The sequence below is a fragment of the Natator depressus genome, chromosome 10 (assembly GCF_965152275.1).
Source record: "Natator depressus isolate rNatDep1 chromosome 10, rNatDep2.hap1, whole genome shotgun sequence".
NCBI lineage: Eukaryota > Metazoa > Chordata > Testudines > Cheloniidae > Natator > Natator depressus.
Window position 1 is genome coordinate 13,109,617 of NC_134243.1, and position 27,407 is coordinate 13,137,023.

Consider the following 27,407-nt stretch of genomic DNA (forward strand, 5'->3'; position numbering starts at 1 on the left):
AAATACCCCAGAAGCTGAGATACTTGGCATTTATATGAAAACATTCCAAGATCCTATGTAATCAGATTTCCGATGTGCTTTACTAAGTATTTTATTCCTGCTCTGTGTGATTGGATGTAAATAAATTGGCAGCCATTATGTGGCTGCAACATTCCATGAGTGTTTGCTCTGGAAGCAGTTAAATCTGTAGTGACATTAAGTGAGAGAAGGAAGTTTGGCAAGGATACCAAAGTGTTCCTTTTTTTAATGCTCTCATGGGATCTTTAACTTCAACATGAGCAACTGCCAGAGCTGGCAGACTGGACTTGATTTAACATCCCACTTTATGAACAGCATTTCTCCCAACTTGCAGTGTGTCACAACCCCTATTTCCTTAGCTGGGATCTGAAACCTGTAAACTGTAGGATTCAGCTGAGCCATCAGTGTCGTCACTTTAAGCTGATGCATTTCTTTTGAATATATTATTTACTCCGGGTTCTGGTTTGGGCGATAAATGGAGAGTACCTCCCAACTTGCAAAAACAATCATCTGCTAACTAAGCTGAAGCAGTTTTCAACTCATGCACCCCACTGAAAATACTCTGTTAACATAAACCTGAAGCATATTGTTAAATACAGGACATCAGACTTTTATAAATAAAAAATAATTTACAGTCAGTAAGGAAAGCGTAGCTTTGAAGGAAAGTTCTTTCTGATCAAAACCAAATTACACTATTTCAGTTAAAGGCAATAAGCTAAACAAAGCCTGTTGCCAACTGTGTCCACATATCTATTCAGGGGACACCATCATAGGGCCTAATCACATCAGCTACACTATCAGGGGCTCGTTCACCTGCACATCTACCAATGTGATATATGCCATCATGTGCCAGCAATGCCCCTCTGCCATGTACATTGGTCAAACCGGACAGTCTCTACATAAAAGAATAAATGGACACAAATCAGACGTCAAGAATTATAACATTCAAAAAACAGTCGGAGAACACTTCAATCTCTCTGGTCACTCGCTTACAGACCTAAAAGTTGCAATTCTTCAACAAAAAAACTTCAAAAACAGACTCCAAGGAGAGACTGCTGAATTGGAATTAATTTGCAAACTGGATACAATTAACTTAGGCTTGAATAAACACTGGGAGTGGATGGGTCGTTACAAAAAGTAAAACTATTTATTGTTTATTCCCCACCCCCCACTGTTTCTCATACGTTCTTGTCAACTGCTGGAAATGGCCCACCTTGATTATCACTACAAAAGGTGTCCATCGTTCCCCCCTATCCCCCCCTCCCCCCCCCCGCTCTCCTGCTGGTAATAGCTCACCTTAAGTGATCACTCTGGTTACAGTGTGTATGGTCACACCCATTGTTTCATGTTCTCTATGTATATAAATCTCCCCACTGTATTTTCCACTGAATGCATCCGATGAAGTGAGCTGTAGCTCACGAAAGCTTCTGCTCAAATAAATTTGTTAGTCTCTAAGGTGCCACAGGTCCTCCTTTTCTTTTTAAGAGTATTTCTGCAGACAAGATGTATAGTGGAAGATGGTGTAACTAGTTTGACTTTGGAACCCACTGTGGGTTTCTGTGCATTTTCAACAGTGTAATAAAGCTAGTATTTCTCACTTTTGATACAGTACTTGTGTAGTTTAGAAACAAACTTCTGGGCTGAAGTGGAATCCATTGAGCTGTAAAGAGTTCTCATTCTCTGGCCCTGTTCAACCACATAAAATATGAGGGCCGACAAGTCTAAATTAGAGTTTAACTTTTTATTCTGTACATAGAGTTGGACAGACAGTAAGTAGGGTTTTAATCTGACCAATAAGAAACTGGCAGCTGCTGCTGCAGATGTTTGCTATTGTGTTACTGGCCATGTTGTGTCTGTTCTACATAGATAAAAATTTAGCAGATACATCACTGTCAGAGTTGAATGGCTTCAAATTTAATTTACGGTACTGCTGAAATCCTAACATCTCTGATGACCAACTTTCCCAGAGTGCTGGTTTTCTCTGAAATTGTGGATGTGCATGACATAATGTACGTCAGCTTTTCCTCACTGCCTCATTCTTATCAGTAAGCAGTCTCTTGAAACATACAGGAATTCTGCTTCCACAGATCTCTTGATGCCGGCTGAAGGCCAAACAGGTATCAGGGGGAGGATCTTTTTGGGCCTATCTCTCTCCAACACAAATAGCATACATGCTAGCTGCCCAAAGGAGACTGATTGAAGCAAAGAGCTGAAATAGGATAGCATGTATTGGCAACAACAGCACACACACAAAAGTAAAAGAAAATCCTCAATACAGAATTATTATTTATAGGAGAAGTGGTCTTACAAAATTACCAAAAGGGATGTTGCAGAAAAATGGAAAATTTACTACTCATCCACTGCTATATGGGTAGGCTTGGCAGAATTTGATTTTTTAAATATATATATATATATATATATATATATATATATAATTTCAATGGCTATTTAAACTTTTTTTTGTTTTATCTATTTTAAATTTTCTTGCAGGAAATTATGGAGAGGATCCATCAGTAGGGGGTCAGACAATAATTACTTAGTGACAGTAGGTGCTGAGATTCAAAAAGTTAAAGCTTATAACTTAAAACTTGTCAACATCACATGTCAAAATGTTCAAAGTAAATATTCTTAAATCAAACTCTAATAATTTCTCAAGCAGCATTTTGCTTACTTTGCCTCGCTATAGATTTCATTATTAAAGATGGACATTTTTTTTGTGAGTTTGTGTGTGTATGGTGAAATTGACATTTATTGATATTTACCAATAAAAATCTAATCCTTCCAAACCTATGTATGGGTTAGTGAGCCATGTAATTCCTGTTATGATTACTCAGTGTGTATGTAATAGCACATACAGCAGCCTGAACCATCACTCCCGTATGTCCTAAAGACTTCTTTGTTGTTGCTACCTGCATAAATGGAGAAACCACTTTTCAGACCCTGATTTGTAGAAGTCCTTCTTTAATTAAATTAGACTTCAAAACTTTGAAACCCAGATATAATGTTGTGTAATCAACATCTTGTAACTATACTTCTGCAGATACAATGGTTTTTATTTCCCAAAAAAAATGAGAGGATTTACGAAAGGGTCAAGTGTTGTAATATTACTTTTCAAAGTATAGCTTAGGGCTGTTGGCTAATCAGGCAAACTGCCTTTGCAGACTGAAAGATAAATTGCGTGAGCAGTACCTGCTAGTACAGTAGGTATAGTTTTTTTTAAAGGGAGAACATCAGAAATCTAATTTTTGTTCCGTTAGTCAGCAGACAGACAAGGCATTATATGTGTGGAAAGTTACTGCTGAATGTGAAAGGTAACTTACAGCATGGGGAATCAAGTTTGCATTCAGATACTGAAAATCCTGTAGTAACTATGGGGCATGTTTTACTTTAATTTTTTAAAATAAACAATTCAATTTGATGTCAACATTCTTCCTAGTACGAGACTGGTCAAACTCCCCAATCTCTAAAAGTTATTTTGGTCTCTAAGGGCAAAACTAGCGGCCAGGGATATAAGCCATATTCCCCCAACAGTGGTCTCATGCCTCTCTGGACCTTCAGTCACTCTCTCTTGAACATTCCAGTCAGTTCCTTCTTCACCATGGTAGTTTGTTGAAGCATTCCAGTTTGTTGTCTTTGTTTAATGTCCCTATCTTCCAGGCTGATTGTTTAATTTAAAGTTAGCAGACTGTGACCTCTATGTGTACTAAACAGAAGACTGTTGACTGGGCCTTGGCCTTTGGACCTGCAGGTGCAATGGTTCCTTCCTTCTCTTTTGAGCATGATCTTGATGTTTTAGCATTTTGTTCAAGGCTTGGCTTTGTGGCTCCTGCCCTCCTAGCCATAAAAAGTCTCAACCCTGTGGGGACTGAGCACATTGCTTTGGGACCTGAGGCCTTGCCCTATCTCTGGTCTTTTGATGCTTTGCTTTCATACTTTGACATGCCATCTCAGAGTCTCGTTATGTCTGAATGCTCCAGTTCTGCAGAGCTTTCCTTGAGTGTACAGCATTTTCCCTCAACTCTCCCCCACCTCCACATGCTAGGGAATTTGCCATGGTGCTTAGGCATGGTTGTCGGAGTCTAATGGAATATTTTCCTTAGAGCTTTGCATTTGTTTCTTGCCTTTTAGGTTTGAAAGTTTGTGTTATATTTTTTGGATTTGCTTTTGGGTTTTTTTAAATATATATTTTCCAGGTCACTGCAGCAGACTTGTATTCAGGTTCTAAGCAGTGTTTTCTGCTTCAGCCTCATTATTCTGTGATTCTTCTTCCAAAGTACCAGATCCTAAAGATTCTCCCACCTACTGGAGTTTTTGTTTTTTGGGGTGCACTTCCTTTGAGTAGCTTGAATTTTAGAGCATTCTTTTCTGTTTATTGAGATACATCCTACAGGCCACAGACTGACTAACGCTGATACATTTCTCCTTCTTGTTGTAAACTCTAAAAGTATCAATTCAGATCTGGTGTACAGTGTATCTGATCTCATTTCTAGATTTGCATTTTACTTCTGAGATATTAAAACGGTTAAACCTAGAAATTCAAACTTTTGAGTCTTTTATAATATCAATATACTGCATAGCTCATTGTTCAAAAGACCCTTGATATTTTCCAAATATTCTGTACTTGTGCACATGCAGTTTTGATATTTTGGTTTAATCTGAAATCTATTTATGCTCTGCAGCAATATGCTGGGTTTGATATTCCAGGTTGTTTTTTGAAAAGCTACATGCAGGATTTACGTTAAGTCATACATTTCTGCAAATGAAACGAAGGCTGATTAGAATTTTAATATTAAGGAAGGAAATGGTCTTGGCTAGCAAGCTGCAGAGCAGAACAGGCCTTCTGTTAATATACAAGAGCATTACTGTTTTCTTGAACTTTTCCTTCCAATCCAATGATCACTTGTGCCTAGAAATCATCACTGTGACATTTCCCGTTAGGTTGTTTGACAGTGCAGAATGCAATGCTGCCTCTACTTTGTAGCATTTGCCCAACAGAAGTATTTTAGATTATAAAATCACTAGACAATGTACCCCCAGAGCTGAATTATAGGCAGTGTTATGTTGATGAATAAAGCTGAGTCAGGATGATACATTAAATTGGCCCTATTCTGTCTCTGAGGGTTTTCAAATTATATGAAATCAAGAGGCTTCTGTATTGTGATGTGACACCATTAAAACTTTCTATATGCCACTTTTTATGTTACAAACCTAGACAAAGCTTTAAACTCCAAAATTGCAATCACCGGGTTTCTTATATGAGCACAATGAATAAATAATGTTGGATATGTTTAATAAACTCATATAAGGGTCTATCACATATATTATGGCATAGACAGGAGTTCAGATAATGGGTCAACTCCTCCACTGGCCTAAATCAGCGTAGCTCCAGTGAAGTCCTGTAGCCCGCCACTTCCCGCAGCTCCCATTGGCCGGGAACGGCGAACCGCGGCCGCTGAGAGCTGCAGGGGGCTGTGCCTGCGGACGGTCAACATCAGCCAAATGTCTTGCGTCCCGCAATCAGATTACCCTGATGGGCCGCATGCGGGCCACAGGTTGCCCACGACTGCTCTACATGCATTTGTAGGGCCATAATGCCCCATTATGGTGATTATGCGGGCTATTTTTACTGTTTGTTTCTGTAGTTTCGTTGTCCAAAACTACTGACAGAGCATTCTCATTTCAGAGTCCACATTTGTTGCATCCCCTAATTCACACGAGCCTATGCTAAAGCAAGCTTTAGAGAAAGCAGGAGGCATATTTGTTTATTTGGTCTTTTAAATGTTGTGGCAAATTCTAGAGTTTATGAAGTTAAAATGGTTGTCTCTGATTGAGAAACTGTTGCTCAAAGTAGTTACAGCACCCAGATGCTGCAGCAAAGGGCACTGCCTAAAAACACAAATTCCACTTGAAAAGGTAATGCACCACGTAAAGTATGTTACGCAAGTCTCTTGACCTCATTTGTGGAGTGTTTTCCCCCACGGCCATTTGTGTAATGTGTATTTAAAATGCATGTGTGATGTTAATTCCTTTCCAGGTTCCATAAAATGATGGTGCATTTGATTTTAGAGGTTAAAAGGGCAGAATACTGATCAGTTCTGCAAGCTTTATAGAAGTTATATATAACAGCTTTTTGACTGTAGAATAGTGTTCTAAAGAGAATGCTGGAATCGCCCACACTCAGAACATTTAAATCTAGGTATAGCAAAATGCAGTAAAATATATTATATGGGAACAATCTGGCAAAAATGTGCTAAATGATAAAAACATAGTTCTCTTCTATGTAATTTCTAGGATTTTTCTAGTGCAAGATACCCAGCATGAGGATCAAACTGGGTCCTACAAAATATGAAGTGAACATCTGGCATGACTTTGAAAATTAGAAACAGACAAAATAAGATTTGGCGCCATAAACAGCAGTTCAGTTTGGTTTTGCATTTAAATAATAATTCATCATTGGGGACAGTGGAAATAAATTCACACATGGTCTCAGTACATTTTCTTCAAGCATTAATATCCTGGTGCTTAAATAATCAAGGGCTAACAGTTTTAGTGAGGGGTTGCTATAAATGGTTTAAAAACCAAGACGCATTCGATGCATTTTTCCTTTCTTTGTACTTACAGTAGAAAATTGCTAAGGTTTCCTTTCTCTTTCTCAACTTGCTAACTAGAATAGTCTTTGATAGTGCCCCAGGGAAAAACTGGGCAGTCAGTGATGCTCTTTGTGGAATGCATGAATTCTTTATATAAATTGTTACAGTTTTGTAGCCACAGTGTAGTAAATTAAACTTTGATATCCAAGCTAAATACAGTAGGATAACGAAAACAACAAGGAGTCCGGTGGCACCTTAAAGACTAACAGATTTATGGGCATAAGCTTTCGTGGATAAAAAACCCACTTCTTCAGATGCATGGAGTGAAAATTACAGATGCAGGCATTATTATAGTGACACATGAAGAGAAGGGAGTTACCTCACAAGTGGAGAACCAGTGCTGACAGGGCCAATTCTTCCTATATCCTAAGGTGCCACAAGTACTCTTTATATTTTAAATGGTTATCTAGCTGTGTATAACAGGCAAATGATCCTAGAGTTATCAGAGTTTTTTGTTTGCTTCTAGTCTTGTACATTATCATCATCAGCAAGTTATCAAAGAAGCAGTTTGTACAGGGAAACCTTGAGAAATAATGTGAGAAAATTTGAAAGTTTGGGAGCTTATCTGACAGTGTTATAAACTGAAACAATGGTTACAAATGTACTTTTGCATACAAATGGTTCTTGCCTCTTGACATACAGTTTTAAATTATGCTTTTAGATTCATAGATTCATAGATACTAAGGTCAGAAGGGACGATTATGATCATCTAGTCCGACCTCCTGCACAACGCAGGCCACAGAATCTCACCCACCCACTCCTGCGAAAAACCTCTCACCTATGTCTGAGCTATTGAAGTCGTCAAATCGTGGTTTAAAGACTTCAAGGAGCAGAGAATCCTCCAGCAAATGACCCCTCTTTACTGCATATTGTTCCCTGTGAACCGCATAAGTAGCTGGTGCTACTCCTTGGTAGACAGCTCGAGATCTGTCACCCACTTTGGAGAGCTGTCTTACACTTGTTGTTTCAATAGACTATAAACACCTACCTTCAGGACTTGAAGAAGAAAGAACAATGACTTAGCCCACAATAACTGTTGTTCTTTGGGATATGTTGTCCACATGTATTTCACAACCTGCACTCCTTTCCCCGTACTGCAGAGTCCTGGGTCAAATGGATTCTGTTTTAGCAAAGGAACTGAAGGGCATTTCCAGCCATTTTGCCCTTTATGCCCTCGGCTACAGGTTGCTACCTGTCATACAGACTGCATGTGTGACCCCATGTGCTGTTCAAAAAGATTCTGATCATGTGTTTATGGGGCACATGCACACCAGAGTGCAAAACCTGTGGACAACACATCTTGAAGAGCCATCGGTTACTGTAGGGTAAGTAAACTTTTTTCCTCTAGTTTCTTTAGTTCTGGTGAGCAGTCAGTAGAAAGTGCCATAGAAATGCTGCATGACTTTCTGTCTCTGTAATAATTACAATGGGTTTTGTGGTTTCATGTTTTCAGTATTGTTTACTAATTGGCAAAAGCAAACTTGAGTTTATGATATCTCTTTATGCCTCTACTTTCAAATATATTTTAACCTATTCAGAGTGTATGTTGTCATTTCATTTAATGAACTGCGTCTTTAATAATTAGTTTTACAGACTCAACATACCACTTGACTTAAGTTAGAGTTCATAGTTAAGTCTATGATTTTGGCAGGAAGGTCATGGTATTCATGGTAATAGTGAATTTGAATAAAGTCTGTGACCCGACACACACCCCCCTTCCCCCCCCCCCCCCCCACACATACATTAGGATCTTCTTTCCTCTCCGGGCATTGCGACTTGGCCCACATGTTGCAGCAACACTCAGGTTTGGTGCATATGCCCCCCACACACACACACACACTGATGATGAGGAAGAGATGGAGGGCCAAATTTGGCTGGCACTGCAAGCTGGCCTACATGGTCATAACACCAATCGGAGTTCACCCTCTGCCCCTCCCTCTTCCCCTGTGAAGAGGTGGACATGCTAAACTTGAGTGGCACTGCAATCACATGTGCCAGCTTGCAACTCCTGAAGTGGGGAGCTGGGCCCAGCCCCCCCGGGATAGGAGCTGTTGCTCGGGGTGAGTACTCATGGGCTTGCAGTCAAGCATGGCTCCCTCCCATGGGTCCCCACTTCTCCCTCCTTCTGAGACACAACCTTGTTTTCCCACACCTCTGCTAGGACATTTATTAACATTTTCTATGAAAAAAAAAAAGTAACCTTATTCATAATAGATGAACTACTGGTAGTGGCAAAATAAAGATACAGTCTGCAAACCCATACTCATATAAGTAATTCTAATCAGCCCTTCAGAATAATTAGATTCCATACAGTAACTGTTTGAAGTAATTCTTCTATCAGAAAGAGTTTGTCGAATCAGACCTTAAGTGACAACCAACTACCCTGAACCTCATGGTAGCTAACAAAATGCAGTTAGGAACTTAGTGCTTGACTAATATAACTGGAGAAAGTCCACAGTTACTTTAGTATATAAGAGATTGGCTAAATACTTACAAGTTGTCTATTCATTTATCAATCAGGGTCATGAAAAACTCTAAATATATGCACGTTTTATGATACTGGAAACATGAGGTTCTTGTTTCAAGCTGGGAATGAAAACTTTATTCTAAAAAGCTGCAATAAGGCCATCAAGGAAACAATAAGGGAGTTATCGGACTGCCCAGAAGAGAAGGGGCTGGATGCAATTTTGAACCTATTGTGTTTCTGCAAACTTTCCATGTGGGATGTCAATCATTGTTTTTATTTAAATGAAAAGATGAATAAACGGATTAAACAAAATACCAGCTGTGGCAGTACTGTACCTCCTTGAGTAGATTAAGGGTGTACAAGCAAGCTTGACATTGAGGTTGTAAGGGTAATCTGAGATCTTATTGGAAAAGGCTGGGTTCTGCCCCCCACCCCTTTAGATTTCTAATACAGTAACTCCTCGTTTAACATTCCTGAAAAATGCGACTTTCAGCGAAACGATGTTAAGTGAATCCAATTTCCCCATAAGAATTAATATAAATATGGGGGGTTAGGTTCCAGGGAAATTTTTTTCACCAGACAAAAGACTACACACACACACACACACACACACACACACTTTAAGTTTTAAACAAACAATTTAATACTGTGCACAGCAATGATAATTGTGAAGCTTGGTTGAGGTGGTGAAGTCAGAGGGTGGGATATTTCCCAGGGGATGCCTTACTGTTAAATGATGAACTAGCACTCGGCTGAGCCCTCAAGGGTTAAAACATTGTTGTTAATGTAGCCTCACAGTCTACAAGGCAGCACAAATGGAGGAAGGGGAGACAGCATGGCAGACAGGGATACACACCCTGACATTAGCACCCCTCTTCCCCCCTGCTTCCTCTCCTCCCCCTCAGCCCCCACCTCCCCCTCCCCAGCAAGCAGGAGGCTCCTGGGAGCAACTCCAAGGCACAGGGCAGGAGCAACACGTGGCAGTGTGGGGAGGGACAGCTGAACTGCCGGCCTGCTGGGCAGCTGCCACACAGGGAACTTAGGGGAGCAGGGAGCTGATAGGGGGGCTGCCGGTCCACCCTGGTTCCAAGCCCCCACCAGCTAGCTCCAATGGGCTGCTCTTTCTGCAAGCAGTGGACAAAGCAGGCGGCTGCCAAACAACGTTATAAGGGAGCATTGCGCAACTTTAAAGGAGAATGTTCTCTAATTGATCAACAACGTAACAATGAAACAACGTTAACCTGGATGACTTTAAGTGAGGAGTTACTGTAACCAAATCCTAATAGTTTAATTTAGAAGGTATTTCAAGTTCACTGTTCATTAAGAATTAACAGGTGATAGTTTTCCTCCCTTGTGGTTGTGCTGCCTTAAACTGGAGCTAAACTGTACCTGAGATTACACTTTTAACTTGTTTTATCTCTTTTCTATCTTACATATTTTGTTAAGATTTTAGTATGAACGTTTCTACTTTCATTTTATTTTGCAGTCAATGTTTGCCTCCCTCTTTAAAAACAAGCAAACAAAACAAACCAAAGTTATATGACATTTCACCAGTGAAAAGTTTCTCTGTTTTTTCTTTGTCGTTTTTGAATTTAATGGAGACTTAAACTTACACAATGTATCAACGGTACCTAAGCTGCAGCATTAATTTGCGTCTTTAACATGACCAATTTTCTAGTCAAGCGTGATAAAATTCAGTTTTAAAATATTTGACTGTGGGCATCTTTTATTATACTAACATTTTCTTGTGTTAGCAGTTGAAAAAATAATATAAATTAATCTGCTGCTGTCAGTTGCAAGTATAGGAACAGTAGTTATAGTCTCAGGTGTAACTCCTTTGTACTTAGACCAGATACCAGTTATCTATTATTTTCATCCAGATGATTAGCCTTTGATAACAAATGTCTGAAATGTGTCCTCTTCTCTTTCAAACTTAAGCCCACTCTTTTTGCCTTTCCTTCAAATAATGACGCCTATTAGTGCTATCTGCTATTGCTCTTGTGCCTGATCCTCACAGCTGGCACAAGTAAATCTAGTTATGGCATATAATTATGCTCCCAGTTGAACAGTCTAGCATTCATTGTGTGATCTCCACTTCACCTGTATTAAACTTCTGTGCCTGGCAACTATGGGAGGGTACCGCTCCACAAGGTGGAGAGAATATGGAATGCATCCAGAAATGCTGTGTGTGTTTGTGGGAGGGAGTAACTGGGGAAATAGTGGATGGAGGATTCCTGTTAAACAGAAAGATGAGGGAATTAGAAGGACAGTATCAGTGTGACCTAGCCAGGTCATGATAAAAAGGGAGACGTGATCCTCATGAAGTTAAATTATTAACACTGCAGAGCTTCATCATCACAAACCAGCTTGTACTCCACAGCATACAGCACTGGAGCATGAGTAGTAAACATGGTACTAACATTTCAGCCTGTCCCTGGTAGGATGGTACACTCAGGAGCCAGAGGCTCTCTGTGACTACTGGTTTGGCAGTGTTGTCTGAACTGGCTCTGCTGCTGCTTAGTCATTTGATTCTGCTAAGTGAAGAGTACTTGGCACTAGCAGGGTTTGTAATGTGAATGTCCAAATCAGACCAGTATCCTCAGGGAACTAAATGTCTTTCTTCATGATTAGGCAGCCTGTACACCAATGGTGTTATAACAATAATATCTAGAAGGGTTCTAATTTGAGAGTAAAGTAAAATATATAAATTCTTTGAAATATTCTGAACTAAATCCAGATGTTGTTCAGCATTTCTAGGGAAAGAAATCATTTAAGTTCAGTTTGTTCTCTGTAATAGGTAACTAACTAGCTGCATTTCAAATATTTGCTCTACTGTTCAAATATTGATTTAATGTTAGAAGAAAATCGTTAGTCTAATGTTTGAGGAATTGGAGAATTTGAACCTGAACACTTTTCTGTTCTATGTCATTAAGTCTATACTAATTCGTCTAAGCACTTTGTACAAAACATAAGTTCCTCATTATGAAAATCAGGTTGATAAATGTATGTGTGCAATTTTTAATAATGCCCATTACCGGATGCATATATTTTAAAAATAATATATTTGAATGTTTCACATTTTACTGGTTTGTTAAAGAAAAGCCTAATAATATTACAGTACCCTTTTAATACCAAAAATGTGGTAATTTTTTTGTAAAGGAATTGGAAGTATAAAGGATGGTTACAATTACAATTTTCCATTAATTAGCCAAAGTTATATTAAATAGGTTGCATATGCCTAATGTAATATGTTTAAATGAAAAAAACTACATTTATAAGTCAGAGCTAAGTTAATACAACAAAATTCAATTACTAGGCTATCTTATTTACTGAAGAAAATATAAATTTTTCTGTGTGAACTATTATGTCCAATAAACTTTGAAAGTATTTATTCCACTTTCATTATCTTTTTTCCCTGTACTCCTCTCCCTCCCCTAAGATACATAAATGACTCTTATTAAAGATATTTTGGCTGCATTGCAGATAAAAACAGGCATTTTAGGCGGCTGTACATCATTTTCATATTGTGGCAACACATCTTCAGCTGAGTGCGTTTTAACCAGAAAGGATATCTATAGCTCAGTATATCACTACTTCGTATTCTATCATCCTGACACTGACTTAATTACAAAACAGCTAAAGGTGAAAATATTATTGCATTCCTTTAGAGCAGGGGTGGCCAACCTGTGGCTCTGGAGCTACATGCTGCTCTTCAGAAATTAATTTGTGGCTCCTTGTATAGGTACCAACTCCAGGGCTGAAGCTACAGGCGCCAACTTTCCAATGTGCTGGGGGATGCTCACTGCTCAACCCCTGGCTCTGCCACAGGCCCTGCCCCCTTTCCCACCCCCTCCTCTGAGCCTGCCATGCCCTCGCTCCTCCCCCGGCCCCAGAGCCTCCTGCACACCACAAAATAGCTGATCGGGAAGTGCGGGGAGGGAGGGGGAGGCGCTGATTGGCGAGGCTGCCGGTGGACGGGAGGCACGGGGTCGGGGGGAGCTGATGGGGGCTGCTGACGTATTAGTGTGGCTCTTTGGAAATGTACATTGGTAAATTCTGGCTCCTTTTCAGGCTCAGGTTGGCCACCCCTGCTTTAGAGGAATAACTAACATGCAGCAGTGTCCGAAAATGTCTAGTCACGAGGTAGCTGGATGCAGATCTCTCAAGAACATTATATAGATTTGAGATGGGATAGATGTAGTCCTCCTCTCATTGGGTAACATCCATAGGTGCTGGAACTAGGGATACTGCAGCATCCCCTGGCTTGAAGGTGTTTCCATCAATTACAAGGTTTACAGTTTGGTCCAATGGCTCTCAGCACCCCCACTGTACAAATTGTTCCAGCACCCCGGTAACGTCTTTCAAACTCTGATTGTACTGAGGACTATCTTCTTCTGGTTTGTACAGCACAAAGCACATTCTCCATGCTCAGTAAATAATAAGTATAGATCCATTCTAATTCCTCAGTTCAGTAATTATTACATGCTCTGTTTATATAATGCAGCATATTTAACCTGTTACTTGATTTTAACCTCAGTCAACCTGGCACTGCCTCTGGCTTCCAGTAGTATACTGAGCTGAATTAGCACTTCAGAGATGGAACTTCTCTAAGGGCAAGTGGCAGCAGATGACAGAACCAGAAGCAATGGTCTCAAGTTGCAGTGGGGGAGGTCTAGGTTGGATATTAGGAAGTACTATTTCACTAGGAGGGTGGTGAAGCACTGGAATTGGTTACCTTGGGAGGTGGTGGAATCTCCATCCTTAGAGGTTTTTAAGGCCCAGCTTGACAAAGACTTGGCTGGGATGCTTTAGTTGGGGTTGGTCCTGCTTTGAGCAGGGGGTTGGATTAGATGACCTCCTGAGGTCTCTTCCAACCCTGATTTTCTATGATTCTAAGTCTACATTGGTGTAGCTGCACTGATGCAGCGCTCTCCCGTCGGCATAATTACTCCATCTTGGTGAGAAACGTAAGCTATGTTGATGGGAGAGCGTCTCCCACTGACATAGTGCCGGTGTGGACAAAGTGAAACTTGTATTGCTTGGGGGGAGGTGCTTTTTCACACCCCTAAAGTGACATAAGTTAAATCGACTTAACTGGTAGTGTAGACCTGCACTAAGTGGGAATGAGATGAGAGGAAAAGCACAAGGGAAAAAGCAAAGGATGGCAACAGATAGTAAATGGAGAACAGAGCAGTTTTAATCACTTCAATCACATTACCCATATACGGTTGTATTTTAGTATATGTAAATATAAAATTATGTCTATTGGGCTCGGTTCTTAATTATATCATATTTTATTAAAATTAAGCCATCAGTGGTATTAAAAAAAAAACCCTAGATGTGACGGATCAATTTAAAAAAAATTTGCTCACAAAAAATACTTAAGGATTGAAGTTCTACTTTAGTTTAATATATTCATCAGTTTAGTATAATACTGCTCTTCTAAACTGCAGGAAGAGAGGAAGTCTATCAACTAAAAACCTTAGTTTACTTTGGTAATGTTACCCTCTCATAACAAAAGTCAAATTTTCTTTGAATCCAATCATACAGTCTGTTTTTTATTATTAGAGCACTGCAGTTCTCTGCAGTTTAACAACGGTTGTGCTGCTAGCCACCCAAAAGTAGCAAGCAAGAGTATGATTGCTCTCGATAAATGTATCAGAGGGATAAATACCACGGAGGGAGAAGAATTATTTAAGCTCAGTACCAATGTGAACACAAAAACAAATGGATATAAACTGGCCATCAGGAAGTTTAGACTTGCAATTAGACGAAGGTTTCTAACCATCAGAGGTGTAAAGTTCTGGAACAGCCTTCCAAGGGAAGCAGTAGGGGCAAAGACATATCTGGCTTCAAGACTAAGCTTGATAAGTTTATGGAAGGGATGATATGATGGGATAGCCTAATTTTGGCAATTAATTGATCTTCAACTATTAGCGGTAGATATGCCCAGTGGCCTGTGATGGGATGTTAGATGGGGTGGGGTCTGTGTTACTACAGAGAATTCTTTCCGGGTGTCTGGCTGGTGAGTCTTGCCCACATGCTCAGGGTTTAGCTGATCGCCATATTTGGGGTCAGGAAGGAATTTTCCTCCAGGGCAGATTGGCAGAGGCCCTGGGGGTTTTTCACCTTCTTCTGCAGCGTGGGGCACAGGTCACTTGCTGGAGGATTCTCTGCACCTTGAAGTCTTTAAACCAGGATTTGAGGACTTCAGTAGCTCAAACATAGGTTAGAGGTTTGTTACAGGAGTGGGTGGGTGAGATTCTGTGGCCTGTGTTGTTCAGGAGGTCAGACTAGACAATCATAATGGTCCCTTCTGATCTTAAAGTCTATGATTCTATGAATCCTTTAAAAAAAACGAACAGAAGTGATTGTTTCTGATGGGTGCTTTCCTTTTGTTTAATCTTCTGACTACATGGAGCAGATATTGCAAGGGCTGGGGGTGGAGGTTTTATTGATCACAACCCCACTTTAAAATGCAGAAAGCAAGCCAGCATCTTGGCACTACAGAGAGAAATTGAGACAGCTAGAAAAGCTTAGAACTCCACTTGGATTCTAGTTATTTCCCTGGCTGCTAGTGTTTGTGTTTCCTGGATTTGCTTTGCAGTTTTCTTTGGGCAAGATGTCAATGCATTTGCTGAATAGTTAAACCCTGTGATCCAGGAAATAATAGCTCAGGCTGCCAAAGGACATCATCTAAAGGAAGAAAAGAATTGAACAAACAAATCACTTAAGACCAAATAGATATTATCCAGAAATAATTTGTTTGTCTCCTTGGTGTAAGAAGAAATGTTTATGTAATGCTGTTGAAAACGTGAGGTTTATTTGGTATGAAAACTGCTCTAACTTGTGCACTGGTGAGCTGCTCCACTTCCCATTGGTCCCCTCCCCTCAGACTTCCCAGTGGTGCAGCCCTGCTTCTTTTTTCTCCCTCCCTAGCAGGAAGAGGCAACACATCCCCAGCTACTTGAAGGACAGCTGTGCTAGCGTTACCTTCATAACATCTTCTATTATTTTCCTTTTGGTCCATCTGCTCACTGCCCCGTGACTCTTACCACACCCCTCTTCTGCATCATAGATCCTTCCCCCTTCCTACCGCCTACTCGCTCCATTTCCCCATCCCTCTTACCACCCAGCAGTTCCCACCTGCTCTCTTCCCCTCTCCTCCCACCAGCACAAATGCAGATCCCACAAGCACAACGTCTGCTGCCTGCTGACTTCTGATGACATTTGCCCCAACCGTGGTGCTCCCTCCATCCCCACCCTCTCCACCTCCCACACCTGTCTCTACCACCACCTCTACCCCTCTCCTGCCACTATTCCTAACATAACGCCTATCCTCCTCCCTCCCTGCCTTCCTCCCCTTTCTTGCTGTATCTAAAATGCCCTCTCGGTCTCTCAAATTATTTCAGTCATCCACTTTCTATCTCACTCCCTCTGTCTCTTGGCTCTCACAGAGACCTGAATCCCTCATCAGACACTGCATGTGCATGTACCCTCTCTTGTCTCCTGTGAAGGTCTCTCCTTTTCTCACATGCCCCTCCATGGATCAGATGTTGGTGGGGTTATTGGGATTCTTCTCTCCTGTTCCTGCCACTTCTCTATGCCACGTTCCTTGCTAAACAACTCTATTTCTCCAGCTTAATTGAACCCCACGCTCACCATCCCAGCTGCCTCATCACCGTCTTTACTCACTCCTTGAACCCTGCTCTCCTTTTACCGCCACTTCTCTTTCTGCGCACGATCTCACCAATTTCTTCCAAGAGTGACAAAATACAGTATGGCTTTCACTCTCCCTTGGGCTTGTCTTCAACTACTGCTCCAACTCTCTTCTCCCTTTCCTCTCTAAACTCTTTGAACATGGTGTCAGCAATCACTGTCTGGAGTTCTTCCCCTCCAATTCCATCCGAGACCCTCTCGAATCTAGTTTCTACCCCTTGCACTGCACTGAAACTGCTCTCGCCAAAGGCTCTAATATCCTCTTGCTAGTTAAATCTCGGAGCCAGTACTCTATTCCCATCTTCCTTAACCTGCCCCTGCCTTTGCCACTATCAACCATGTCTTGAAATCATGTACTCCCTTCACTTCAGCGACTTTGGCCTCTCCTGGTTCTCCTCCTACCTCTCTAATCACTCTTTCAGTGAGTTCTTTGGAGGATCCCCTTCATCCACGCTCCAACTTTCTCTGTGGGTTACACAGGGCTCTGCCTTTGGTCCCTTTCTATTCTTCCTCTACACCTTATTTCTGGGTAATCTTGTCCACAAACACAAATTCAACTACCATCTGTATGCTGATGACTCACAGATCTACCTCTCTACTCCAGACCTGTCTCCTTCTGTTCAAACTACAGTCTATGCCTGTGTCTGACATCTCCTGTTGGATGTCTAGCCATCAGCTCAAGTACAACATGGCCAAAACAGAACTCCTAATCTTCTCTCCCAAGCCCGCCCCATTACCTCCTTTCTCTGTTAGTGTGGTCAACACCACTATCCTGCCTGTCACTCAGGCCTGTAACCTGGGCATCATCTTTGACTCGGGCCTCCTTCTAGGTCTTCACATCCATGCTACATCTAACTTTTGCTTATTTTTTCTGCACAGCATACAGACTTTCTCAGCTTTCATTCACTATCAGGATGTCGACTCTCTTGCCTCTCTCAGCCCATAATGCCAGCCTCCCGCACCCACTGCTTAAATTTTCTAAGAAGCACCTATGTGCTTCCCCCCCCGCCACCACCACCGACCATGCTGCTGCTCATACTTGGGAGGAGCTACCCATAAATATCTGCAAAGTAACCTCCTTCAAGTTCCTCATTAAACTCTGCTGTGATGCCTACAAAAAAGTTAACGAAGAATAGGGAGCTGGTGTGCTGAGACCACTGCCTATCATGCTGATCATCTTTGTCTCATTGTTTTCATGTGTTCCTCCATCTTTTTGTCTGTATCCACCTGTTGCGTCTTGTTTAATGCTTTGACTGTAAACTCTCTGGGCACTGACCATCTTTTTCTTCTCTGTTTGTACATAGCCTAACACAGTGGGGCCCTGGTCCATGACTCCTACATGCTATCACAATGCAAATAATAAGTAATACAGAAAATTATTACAATATACATTTCTTCCCCTTGCGTAGTAAGTATTCATTTAGGGATTTGTTTGATACTGTAGCTAGTATGAGCTATGAGTTGAAAGAAAACAAAGGTGTAAAGATTAATTTTCAGAAATAGGATGTTCCAAATTGAAATCAGGACATAACTTCCATACTTGTGAATTAAACAGTTAATATTTATTTTTATAATTAAAAATGTACTGTAGCGAGGTAGAAGACATTTGAGGATAAAATAAGTTTTAGCATAACTGAAAAAGACTGACTCTTTTTGGTTCTGTGGTTTGTGGGGGGGTGGTTTTGGTTTTTTTATTTGTTTTTTGTTTTGTCTCTGTTTTTAAAATCCTTTTCATGCTAGTTGCGTTTAAAATGATCTGTTCCAGAGGCATTAGACTGGCAAGATGGATGAGATGGATGGCATTAGACTGGCAAGATGGATGATAGATGGACTATCTTTTATTGGACCAACTTCTGTTGGTGAAAGAGACAAGCTTTCGAGCTACACAGAGCTCTTCTTCCAATAAAAGATACTAACTCACCGACTTTGTCTCTCTAATGTCCTGGGATCCACACGGCTATAACAACACTGCAAACTACTTCATTATGTCTGTTGAAAGGCAAACAAGTTTTATTGAGTATTTTTACTAAACAGTCGACAGGTTTTAATTTGGGGTCTTAAATCATAATTGGTTTTCAATTTTCTGCTTTGCCTCACAGAAACATAATGAAGGTACACCTGACGCTATGAAAAACAGATGTCATTTTAGTGTTCTAGTACTATATAGTAAACGTGGAGAGTTTTCAGGTTAGTGTCACAGACAGTTATCAGAGAGCTAGCAAGAGCAGAAAACATGGAAAGACTTAATAGAGAAATTTGGTATTTTGGGAACAGATTACTCTTTAATTCCAATGCATTTCAAATACAGAATAAAATGGATATATTTTTCCTGAGGACCTTCAAGGAGACCTTCTCTTATAGCTTATGAGTGCACTACAGAAGTACATAATCTGTTCAAATTCTATATGAAGATAACTCAATTCTTCTATTACTGTCCTGATGTTTTTAAAGCAGTTTCATATGAAGGTTCCTCAAAGAGAAACCTCTCTTATCATGGAAGAAGGCAGGAATTGTACCTCAGTTCTGAGATGGAGCTTTTACTCAGGTCCTGAAATGTCTAGGAATCTCTTTTTGAAACCAATGCAGCCTAGTATTCAGTCTACATTAGCTATAGAGTTGCCACCAATCATTCTTTTAATAAGATGTAACCATTTGGAGTTGATAATTTTGGACTGGATGAGAGAGTAACAGATCCAGAGGAAGCTACAAAATCTAAGAAAGTTTAGTATAGACTCTTAGAAATCTTGCTCAATGCATGAGCCATAAGCAGAAGTTTTTGCTGTTTGTTTTCTTGAGTTTAAATTTCCAAGGTCTCAGGTGTGCTTACAACGTTCCCATTGAAATCCATGGAAACCACATACATTTGAGCACAGAACGCGTCCACAGAAAAATTAGCAGAGAGAGGCTGAATCACTTGTATCCAGTTATTATTAGACATATTCAAAGTCAAATGTAAATGCTGGAACATGGTCCCACAGTAGTTCCTTGTTTTGATTAAAATTGGCCCCCAATTCTCCATCTCCCTGGACCACAGGCAGGCATTTATCCTGTTGTAAAGTGTGTGCAAGGTGAGTATGGTAGTTCTGAATGGTACAGTTCACAATGGTAGGATTTTTTGCAAAGCTTGCACTGGTCTGAATATGCTGGGCGATGGACAATTGTGTCCACAGTATTCTAGCTATTACTGTGAGAATTTACATCAGAGATGTAGAATAGTGAATTGGGAGGTTATAGAACAAGTTAATTGTGCGAAAAAATAAATTCCCATAATGTAAAATTGCCCACAGTATTTGGGTTTTTTTGTCCATTTTGGTTTTTTGTCTGATATTTGAGCTATGGCAAATAGAAGTACATATAAGTACAGTAATTATAAGGAATAAATGATAGAATATTTCAACAGTTATTTAAAGGTCCCTAATAAATCAAATTATAGAGGTCCTGGTTCTCTCAAATTAGTAATTTGTCACTCTGCAATTAGGTAATCCTTTCTCTTAATTTAGGTGGAAGGATGTACAGTTAGAGAGATAAAGGTAGAGAATGAATCCCAAAACACTAATTTCTCCTAGTTACATATTCTGTTGAATTCTGGAGCTGAGACTAATGATGACAGATTAATAATTAAGTAGATACTTTTTTAAAAGTATGCAGAAATGCGAAACTCATTACCTTTTACAACAACAATTAATTTCTTCCTAAGTGAAATATCGGGACTCTGTATACAGCAGTTGCAGAAACCTATCTTGCCTAGAGAAAACTGTCCATCATCTTTCATTTAATAATTACAGTCTCATGCCTTCATTAACTTTTCCGTATGTAGAAGAAAATTGTGCCCTTTCTAACCATTTTTTATTACAGCTTGTCTGTATATTGAAATAAATAAATTAGAGAAAACCAATCAGTTTGAGTCCCTCCACTGTGTAATGACATCACTGGACAAACTGAAAGTGCTCAGTTGAATCCATCTCATGCCATCAGCATGAACCACCAGTATAAGTAGGAGGGCACAGATCCTCAAAGGTATTTCAGTGTCTCCCATTCAAATCAATGCGAACTAGATGCCTGAATACCTTGGAGGATCTGGGCCAAGATGTCCAGAAGTTTTATGATATTCAAGAAGTGTTGGATCATGTTAATCTGAAAGAGTCTAAAACATTCTTTCTCCACTCAGTATAGACAGATATTATGTTTCAGCCAAGTCTGTTTACCTAGCTCTTTAAATGGGTAGGTAATTACTGCGGTGGTTCATGTCTACGCTACCATCCTTCTGTCGGTGGTGCATGTCCTCACCAGGAGCATTTCCACTGACATCAGAGGGGCAGTGTGGGAGGCTGAGAACCCAGGCTCTCAACTCCATTTGCAGCTCCCTGCCGGGAGCCCAGTTGACCCCCAGACTCCCCATTCCCTGCTAGCAGCATGGCAGCCACCTGGGCTCTTGGCTCCCCACCAGGAACTCAGCAGCCACCCGGGCTCCCGGCAGCTGCCTGGCTCCGAGCGGGGTGCCAGGACCTTGGGGGCAGCCCGGTTCAGAGAGGGGAGCCCTGGGGGCAGCCAGGCTCTCACTGGAGCCCCCCACCCGCCCAGGAATGACAGCCGAGCTGTGAGCAAGAATGACAGTCAACAGCCCATGTAAGTAACCCACAGTGTCTACATGGACACTTCGTCACCCTAACTACACTGACATAAGCCCTACACCTCTCGTGAAGGTGGAGTTATGATGTCGGTGTAGTAGGGTGCAAGGCTGTAGTGTGTACACTGACATAATTAGGTCAACATAAGCTGCCTTATGTCAACCTAACTCAATAGTGTAGAGCAGGCCTTAGACTTTTCGGAGAGCTAGAGGCCATTACTTTTCCTTCTACTTAAGAGAAGAGTGGTGAGGGGTATGTGAAATTCACCTCAAACAGAAGGCTGACACAAGCCACTTGTATTACTTAAGCCCTATTTTGAAGGCTTAGGTGGGACTTACGTGGCATATAGGCCCCTCTGCATATTTGCTGTAAGAGTAGTAGAAAAAGTGGTAGTTCACTTGTTGTGGGAGTGACTGCCAACATCCCCTAACCTTAGGTTTTGTCATTTGCTCAGGGTGGCCTACAGAGGCAAAGGACAAGACAAAGGAAAGCATATTTGGATGAGTGGTTAGGGGAAAGAGTGGAATCTGGGGTAGCTGGGCAGATGTCAAAAGCTAGCAGTATTGTCACCATCATGAATTGTATGTAACCTTGTTCTTTTATTTTTAATGGATGTCACTTAATTATATGTTGACCAGCTGCTCTGCCAAGTATCTTTTTTTTTTTTTTGTATACAGTGCTGAAGATTGGAACAATGAAAATAATTTTTAAAATGTGTTGCTACCTCAGTAATTATTACCTCAGCTATTTCCAACATTTGATTGAAAAAATATGTGCTTTAAAAACATTTAAATAGATACTTGTGCAAAAGTAACAGCTCCTCAGTTCAGTTCTGGAGACTTGAACCAAATTCTGTTGTTAGTCTGGTAACTTGCAGGATTGAATGTCTTTTGTATTTCCATGTAATGAAAAAAGTGAAGTGGCCATAAGAGACCAGATTTCCAAAGCAGGAACAATGGGTGCACCTGTACAATGTGCATGCACCAGTTGCACCAACAAAATCCCACAGCTCTGCAAGCAAAGCAGATAATAGCACACCTAGCTACTAATCTGCACATATAGTTACTTCATTTGAATGCAAAAATATGACTGTACAAATGACCGGGACCTAAACCTGACCTAACTCTGTCTTAAGAAATCGTCCTTCAAGGTGGATAGTCAAACATTTGTATTTTTAAGAAGATTATAAAAGATAATTTAGAATGTCATACAGCTCTTTAAAACTGTCACCAGTGTAATTTTCTTAGCTTAATAAAATTAACCAAAAGGATTTTAAAAAACAAACTTTCAATTTTCACTTGCTTCCAACAGTTAGAGTGAGCTTCTTCCCATCATGTAGTATTTCTTAAAATCCATCCCTGACATAAATGAGGTTCCCTGCTTTGAAAGCGTGTTTTAAGGCACCCAGGGATGAATTCAGCCAGCTGGAGCACAAGTGCGGAGGCACAGAAAGTCTCTTCTTCCCATCCTCCACCCCTACACTCATTCAGGCATGCTCCCTCTATAACGTACAGGATTGTGCTGGGAGGTGCGGATACTTATTGCACCAGCCCACACGACACATTCCTCAGGGGACTTTAGAGGAACCCAGTTCCTCCCCCATCCCACCTGCAGTAAGTCAGCATATATGTTGCTGTCACCAGCAAGTGCTAGCCAGCATACAGGGCATGTATGGTGTTCTTGCTCAAAGGGTACCCCCACAATAAGGTACTCTGGCTCTCCTGCGCTTGCTGGAACACTATGAAAGAAGCTGCACACTCAGTATTTTTGCTCATCCTTGCTGTGGTCAGGATCAATCTGTTATCATAGTCTCATTAATCTAAATGAAAATTTTATTTAAAATTACTGAAATCTTGTAGAAGGATTTGCTGCATTAGTAATCTATCTGTACCACTTTCTGCTAGTATCTCCCTGTGAAATGTTCTGTCAATTATTATGGCTGAACGTTTAAGTGCTGAATGTACTCATGTAACATTTTTCAAACAATATACCAACCCAAAAAAAAGCCACCTTGGGTGTAATAATAAATGATTTAGAAATGCCTTTAAGAGATACCTTATATGTACACTTTGATGTCAGTTGAGACTAACCAACAAATATACAATTTGCTATAATTTATGTTATAAATCAGCACACAGAACTCAGTTTAGGTATGTAGTGTAGCTGCTATGGTGATTAAGTGCTCTGTAAAATAAGTCAAACAAATACATATCTACCATAATAGAGCTTCATTCCTGGCAGTTTCTCAAATTCAGTTCAGTTTCAACTTGTGGTCTCTGTAGTGTTCCATAATTAAAATAGCAAACAGACCTCCGAGAGCATGGAACACGGAGTGGGTGGAGTTGCATAATGGCCTGATTGTACCTTGTCAATAAACAAAACTAAATAAAAAAACCCAAGGAAATATATTCTGTGGATATTTGATAATTCTCTGTGAAGGTCAGTGACCTAGCAGAATTTTAAAATGGTATAAATCATATTGCTTAAATAGTATGTAACTTTAAATATTCAGTCCTCAAAGAGTTGAGTTAACAAGAAAACACTTAAAACTTTTTATAGAAACTACAGTGGAAATGTGCATTGCTGATTTCAAACTTGAGAGACCGAATCATTAAAAACAGCTCCAACTTACCCTCTATTTTCCTTGTGATCCTGTCTTTTGCGTTGAGCATGTATTTTTATAAGTTTCAGCTGCTTTAGACTGTGTATTGTACTGGTCTTACTCTTTTGAATGCAGTTTCAGAAGCTTTCACAGCAGTGGTTGACGTTCTATCCAGTGAGTGTACTTTTTGCTGAATAAGATTCCATTTTTTCTTTTCTCTTTCACCACTTAACATCCTTTCACTGTAAAATTCATCCCTTTTCTGAAGTGTAGGATGATGCACTTGTCTGTAGAAGTTCTTCCAGGCAGGATTCAAATTAAAAACAACCCTTTCATTTTCTGAACTCCGTAAGAGAGCAGAGGGAGCATAGAAAGCAGAAGGAAAATTAAAACACTGTCTTCCCCCCACCCCCTCAAAATCTTCTGAATGCTGAAAATGAAGTAGTTTATCTTGGTGTTCAAAGTTTAACTTTAGGAAGACGGAGAAAGTGGAAAGCAAACTGAATGCTGTAGTAGAGATTTCTCTCTTCCCCCACTGGGCCCCATGCCGACTGTTTTTATTGATTTCAATCACTGGAGGCTAGCTAGCTCTCAGAAGAAACACTGTGTAATGTGTTCTTTCCTGGCTTTCATTAAAGAAACTCAATGCAGTGTGGTCACGCTGCCGAGCTTGCCTGGCAACTTGCCTACTCTCTGTGGTACTTCTTTCATTGGAGGAGACCAAGCTCTTGTTTTCTTCTCCAGCAAGAACTTCAAAACATCTTATTCTCTGTTTCTACCTTTCCTAAGTCTGAAGCTGTTCAATATTTGGGGTAATTTTATTTGCACCCTTAAAGAGATAACTTTGTTGAAGATGATGCAAGTGCTGAATACTATGTTGTTTATTCAAATGTTTCCATAACAATCTCAGGCTCCTTTTATTAAAAACCATTCTGTTAATTTATTTCTTTTGGGGGGCGGCTAGCAGAGGATGGAGTAATTTTACAATTCTGAGTACCAAATAAACGGGTAAAAATGTTTTTCTGACCTTGTTCTGTCTTCTGCTGCATTGCCATTTAATCAGAATGAGCTGGTTTAATTAAGCAAACCATGGTAAGGGAATAAGTAAAATAGTACTGCAGATATGTACAGATTCCTGTCAGTGCCATAGTTACAGGCTAAGCAAAGCTGCATTCGCAAGACTGCTTGTTGTTGTTCCTTAGGCCTGTGTTGTGTTCAGAATAATGACACTGCAGTATGACTGATAGAAGTTGAGAAATAAAATACTAATTCATATTTCAGAACGTGATCAGTTTCAGTACAGATCACTTTAAAGGAACATACATTCTAGTGGAATTTAATTGACATAATAGTTTCTGCAAATATTTTTCTCCCATGTGCACTTAAACTCTTCTGTTTAATTTAAATTTACTAAATTTTTTTCTTATTCAGCATTTCTTATTGATAACATTTTGTGTACTCTTCAGAAACATGTATGCAGATATATGAAATAGTTAAAGCTTTTAATTGGCTATGTTTTGATGCCAGTGAAATTGCATGCCTGCTGAATTCAATTTTAGTTGCAAATGATACCTGCCTGTTGTGTATGAGAGATACAGAAGATACTGTATATCTCTGTGTGTGTACGCATGCACTTTTTCTCCCTTCACGTATACAGTAGCTGAAGGAATCCTTTCCTGGATCAGAAAGATACAAAAGCTTGTTCTTATTTAAATCTGGCTTTATGCAGCACTTATTTGAGGTTTTTCTGCCTGAATTGCATCTATAGAAACCTTTCCAAATCAAGTTAATGTAATTTCATCCCAGTGTTTCTGTTGCCAAGAGTTGTAAGATTGTACAAACAATTTAGCTTTTATGAAAATTATTTTTAAAGAAACAACAGTTTATTTCTTTGTACAATGTGTCACTTTAAAAATATTTTTTCTTTTGTCCAGATAGTGTTTGTACATTTTTTAAAATATTTATTGAATTCTAAGAATATTATTACGGGCCTAAAAATCGAATAAAAATCAATTTTCTTTATAAAGTAAATGTCCATCTGTTGAAAGGCGTATATTGGGGGGGAGGGGCTACTTTGATTTCAAGTCTGCTCTCTGTATCTTCCTGAAACTTAAAATGCTATTTATGCTCATACTTTCTCTGTTGATAATGTGGTGACCTATAGAAAATGGTTTAAAGAAGTTTGTAAGATTGTGAGGTTTTTTACGTAGTCTCTGTAGTTATAGTTACAGTGTAATTGTCTGGCAAAACCTCAATTAATAAATCATCTATCAACCTTTTCATTATTAACCTTGCTTTTGAGAGTTGTATAACTTTGGTCTGGTTCTTTGCATCTGTTAAATTATATTTTTAGGTGCTGGAATGTTTTAGCTGGAAAATGGCCACAGATCTGTCAGTGTTTGGTGTTTTGAGTGTGGGGGAAGACACTGAATGTTTTAGCTACTCTGACTTTAAAATTGGGTGGCAAAAGACTTCATTTTAAAATGAAATTAATCATATTTTTGGTCTCTTGTGTGAACAAGCCCCTTTTGGCATCACTGTTTAAAAATAATGGGAAAAACTCTGATTAAAACCGAAGACCAAGGCAGTATAATGCTTCTGCTAGGAGCAAAGTGGGAGTCTTTTCTCATCTTCCTCTTTGGGGAAATCTGTTGTGTCCTCAGTATATTTATCGCTGTTGTTCATGTTAAGATTTGTTCATCTGAACTTTTGTTGGTGCTTCCTTTAACTCTGTCATATCTCTTCATCCTTGCCCAGGGGCTTCCATTCCCTTGTTGTCTTCTGTGTGCTAGCAGAAAAGGATGCAACTTTTGTGGAGCTGGATCCACCTGCATCAATGGTGAATTTGGCTTCCTCCCTTTTTCATGCCATTTTGTGGTGCTCTTTCTTGTCTTTAGCATTGTGTGTCTGGTGTGTCTCATTTGTGTTGCTCCTCATCCTCTGTTCCTCCCCATTCTTTGTAATCACTTCCAGTTCTGTAAGGGTCACTGAACTGCAATCAGTGGGCCACAAGTAGTTCTCCTACATTCTTAATGGCCTAATGTGGCCTCGACACAGTACTCTGCAGCAGTAGAAATCTGTATGTTCTTGGCCATGATGCAGCAGCTAAATGTGCAGCCATTTGGCTCTGTTTGTGCTTGTTGTTGCCAGGGGTTGACAAGGACATCGCATAGAATGGGTTGGCACGCAGAACAAGTAACAAAGAACACAGACTCAAGACAGTTGTGACCCAGAGACTAATTTGTAATAACTGGGAAGCCCGTATGAATAAAAAATTAGGTTCCCCTGCCACAGTCTTTTCTTCAGAGATCACAAGTTTAATA

The 27,407-nt window shown here is 40.1% G+C and overlaps 2 protein-coding genes across 7 annotated transcripts in view; one reads left to right on the forward strand and one right to left on the reverse strand.

The window, feature by feature from the left end:
* GPR146 (G protein-coupled receptor 146) overlaps nt 1-24,791 on the reverse strand; it is a 67,288-nt gene extending 42,497 nt beyond the window's left edge. For all 4 annotated transcript variants that reach the window (XM_074965236.1, XM_074965238.1, XM_074965237.1 and 1 more), the window contains exon 1: nt 24,115-24,791. The gene's annotated coding sequence lies outside the window, so the exon portion shown is untranslated. The remainder of the gene's footprint in view (nt 1-24,114) is intronic.
* The window catches only part of CHLSN (cholesin), a 196,280-nt gene that overhangs the window by 124,260 nt on the left and 44,613 nt on the right, over nt 1-27,407 (forward strand). Inside the window, exon 1 of one of the 3 annotated variants that reach the window (XM_074965242.1) lies at nt 24,681-24,896. The exons of the other annotated variants lie outside the window; for them this stretch is intronic. The gene's annotated coding sequence lies outside the window, so the exon portion shown is untranslated. Of the gene's footprint in view, nt 1-24,680; nt 24,897-27,407 lie in introns of those variants that run through there. 3 annotated transcript variants of the gene reach the window in all.